Source organism: Humulus lupulus, chromosome 7, assembly GCF_963169125.1.
Source record: "Humulus lupulus chromosome 7, drHumLupu1.1, whole genome shotgun sequence".
Lineage (NCBI taxonomy): Eukaryota > Viridiplantae > Streptophyta > Magnoliopsida > Rosales > Cannabaceae > Humulus > Humulus lupulus.
In genome coordinates, this window is record NC_084799.1 from 20,283,939 (window position 1) to 20,288,356 (window position 4,418).

The 4,418-nt window shown below is 35.0% G+C and overlaps 1 non-coding gene across 1 annotated transcript; it reads right to left on the reverse strand.

The window, feature by feature from the left end:
* Positions 1-4,074: 4,074 nt before the first annotated feature.
* On the reverse strand, positions 4,075-4,181 carry LOC133792880 (small nucleolar RNA R71). Its single transcript, XR_009874351.1, has one exon. It is a non-coding gene; the product is annotated as a small nucleolar RNA R71 (small nucleolar RNA).
* Positions 4,182-4,418: the final 237 nt, after the last annotated feature.

The window sequence follows — 4,418 nt, forward strand, 5'->3', positions numbered from 1 at the left end:
ACACTCTTCTTAAATGAAAATGAAAAAAAGAAAAAAAAATGGCACGTTGTCTATATAAGTGACCTCCCCAACACATATAAAGAAGTACAAATGGTCCAGTAAGAAGATACACGTGTTTAAAAAATAGATAATTTCCCAAAAAAAAGGATAGTAAACATGACAATTTTACCTCTATATAAGAGTAGTCCCATTTAAAAAAAATATAGTGAGCCTGATAAAAATCTAACACCCCACTTCGAAAATCCAACAAAACGAAATGACCACCATGAACTTCCTTGCCTCACCTCAATTCTCAAGCCAGTGGGAAACTTCTGCAGCAAGTAATGGAGACTTTATTCATCCTCCAAATAGCTGGGCACATCCAGTAGAAGGAGATGGTCTTTACGTCATGCGCTTGGTGCCAAGTAGGCTGGAGGCTCTTAACACACTAAATGGCATGTTTGCCAACATATACCATCAGGTTATTACTAATACTAATGCATGCATGCAAAAGTTTTCATATGAGCAGGGTGACTTGGAGGATCGAAAAAGAGAACATAACCAGAGCATCTACCATCTCTCCATGCGGATGTATGCCATGGAACAGGCTATGGGCTCCATGAAAGGAGAGATGCACGAGTTGAGGATGCTAGTGAATACATTTGTGTCCATGCAATCTGAGGCAGGTGGAGGCGCTGGTCTTCCTTTCGCTTCGCCTAATGTGTAATAGTGTCAAAACTTTGGAAAGAACTTTCTATAACATATCTTTTGGATGAACTTTTGTTCTGTAGTGTCATTTTTGAAAAAAAAAATTGGAATATGCCAAGTTAAAAGGTCACATTCCCTTGAAATTGTTTTCGCCGCTACACTACTCTATATATTAGTACGTGAACATTGTTATAGTGGTCACAAAAAATTTAGTTGTTTTTCTTTTATTTTTTTAAGTTGCATGGACAACAGTCCCCGTTCTAGGTTGGTAATGTGATGAAGATAATGGAAAATGATATATATGTAGTGGGGTTGTTGACTTCTATATGTAATATATCGTCATCAATATATTTCAGCTTCTCAGTAAAGAAATGCTTGGCTTGAGATTCCATGGTACTTTTTTTTTTTTTAAAAAAACATAAAAATTGCTTTTAACGCAATTAACCAAACCATGTTTACAAAGAAAGACGTTTATAAGAAAAAGCACGTCCATGCTTGTGAAAGATGCATTAATGAATATAATTGCCCAATATGGGTTAAGTTACATGTTAACTAGCTCAAAATTTAACCGCTTTCACTAAAAGAATTTCACCAATGAATGTACTCATCCCATTTTCCTATCTTATGATCAATGTAATTCATCGACATGCACCTTTTAGAAAGTAGGAGGAATGTTTCCTCTGCCCAAAAAAAAAAGACCGTCATTTTTTTTATCTAATTAGTAGTCACCCTGGATATGGCACACGTACTTGGGGACCAAATAGTGAAATTAGTTGGTCATTTGGTAGTCCATACTATTATCTATTCAAAAAAATTAGTGAAAGTAACTGATTAAACTTGATAACATTTAATATAATGTTTACGAAAATTCAGATAGTTATTCAAGTATTTATTGTGTAATTATGTTTTATTACATTAGTTCAAGTTCTATACGTTGAAGAGCCCAATCCGCATCAACAAATCCTCCCATTGAAAAGTTGTAATGACTTCTTCTTGGGTTGTCCTTTTATCTGGAAAGTTTCGTGTACATGGAGCATGTTGTAAAGCATTTCATCTGACTCGTCTCCACGCAATGTTAGTGATATGTCAATCATAGAACATAAAAAGAAGCATGTTCAAGGTGCAGATGAGGAGGCAATATACACTTATAATAAACAAGTTAATCATCAATTTCATTTCTGTAATACCGTGTTCGGACACCACACAAATATAAAAAAGAAAGATCTGGTAAATAGCCAGATTTAAAATTAAAATTCCATTATATTCCAATGAAAACCTCAAATTTCCCTTAATGGATGTAAGATTCAGGCTATGTTTAATCACTATCTGATGAGTCAGTTTTTAGCATAGTTGTTAACCTGTGCTTAGGGTAAGTTTGAGTCAATTTGGTGGAATGTTATGCAGTATTACGCTTGTTTTGGTATGTTTGCAGGAAATAGAATAAGGAAACATGGAGTTGTGGAAATGAATGAAAAATCATAACAATTTGGGAAATTTATGCTAAAAGTTGACAAGAAGACAGTTGAGGATTCATATGCAGAGATACTTGTTCATTTTGGAGCTTTGGAATAAGTTTTGGGGTCAATATGAAGGACTGCGGCGCTAACATGAAGAGCTGCAGCGCAAGGGAAAAACAGAGAGAGTCATTTTCTGGAATTTTCAAGGGTCGCAGCGCATGGGTGAAGGGTCACGGCGCTTGCTGGAGTGAGAGACCGTGTTTTCGCAAATTCAGAGAGGCGCGCCGCAGCGCTTAAATTCCAGGGCCGGGGCGCGTGTATTTTTTCGTGGCTATCAGAAGGGCGAAATCGTCATTTATTTTGAAAATTAGTTTTAGGGTTTTTATTTTAAATACGTTTTTAAGAGTTAATTAGGGATTATTCATTAATTCTTATGTGGAGAAATTACTAGAGACTTGGGAGAACATTGAAGATCTGAGAGTTTGATTTCTTGATCTCTTCTTTATTTCTTTATTCTTGAGTTTATGGTTATATTTAATTTGATTGATTGCATTATGTTTGTTTTGAACTAATCTTGTTATTAGGGTGTTAGTGGATTCTTCTTGAAGCTTTTGATTTCTTAATGCAATTTTTCTGAATTTCTTTCTCCTACTGTGAATTATTTATCTTATGCTTAATGCTTGTGAATGATTGATCACCATTTACATGTTTATATGATTTTAACCTATGCTCTGAAAAGAGAAGGCTAATTATACTATAGGTAGATAATCACAATTTTATATTAGACGAAAGTACTTCTATGAATTGTGTAGTTTAGGGATTACATGCTTAAAGCCTGCAATATGTTGATTTACCACAGAGATGTAGGAAATAATATGTTGTAGAGAATTATAGATCCTAGCAAGACTATAATATATAGTTGTAATTTGCTATCACAATAGAATAAATAAATATTGAGAATTGGTTAGAAATCATAAGTGGATGGTTGATGAAACTAAAGCCCTAACATTTAAATCTATTGAATTAAATCATATTTTTATGTCTGAATTTCTCTAGTGCTTAATAGTTTCCTTAATTTTAGTAATAATTATTTTACTCATAATTCTGAAATTATTATTTAAATCAATTAGAATTAGAAGTTAATTATTGGTAATTAATATCAGTCTTCGTGGGATCGACACTTTACGTATCGTATATTACTTGATTTGACCACGTATACTTGCGTGTTAATTTTAAAGAGATCAAGTTTTTGGCGCCGTTGCCGGGGACTGTTTTTATTAATATCAATAAAGTTAATTTTTTTCTAATTTGATTTGTTTTCTTTTTTTTATTTTATTTTTTTGTTTAACATTTATTCGGATCAAGGTTTATTGTGTTCCAGGAATTTTTGGTATATGCGAAGCAATAGACAAAAGGAGATTATACCAATAGATCGGGAAATTGAAAGAACGTGCAGACAGAACCGGAAAATAAAAAGGAAATTGGAATTTACCATGGCTGACAATTTGGGAACGGTGCTAATAATGGTCAAGGGGCTACAGAAATTCCAAGGGAGCGAGGACCAAGAAATTTGAGAGATTATGTACTTCCTACTATTACAGGAGTGCATTCATGCATCAGACCTCCAACAATTGCTGCCAACAATTTTGAGATTAAGCCTGCAATCCTTTAGATGGTTCAGTCAACTGTTCAGTTAGGAGGTATGCCAACGGAGGACCCCAATTTACACATAGCTAATTTTCTGGAGTTATGTGCAACGTTCAAGATGAATGGGGTGAGTGATGATGCTATAAGACTGAGGTTATTCCCATTTTCACTAAGGGACAGGGCGAAGACTTGGCTGATATCTTTACATGCGAATTCTATCACTACATGGGAGGAGTTAGCTCAGAAATTCCTTGCCAAGTTTTTTCCTCCAGCAAAGGCTGCAAAGTTAAGGGGTGAGATTAATAACTTTTATCAGTTGGATGGAGAGTCACTGTATGATTCTTGGGAGCGCTTTAAGGAGTTGTTAAGGAAGTGTCCACTCCATGGGATAGAAAAGTGGATGCTGGTGCATAATTTTTATAATGGGTTGAATGGAACGACTAGAACAATTATAGACGCTGCAGTGGGAGGTGCCTTTATGAGTAAAAGTTCTAATGAGGTATATGAGCTATTAGAGAAGATGGCGATGAATAATTACCAATGGCCAACTGAAAGGGGACAACCAAAGAAGGTGGCTGGAATGATGGAATTGGATGTTATATCCATGCTTACAGCTCAAGTAGCAGC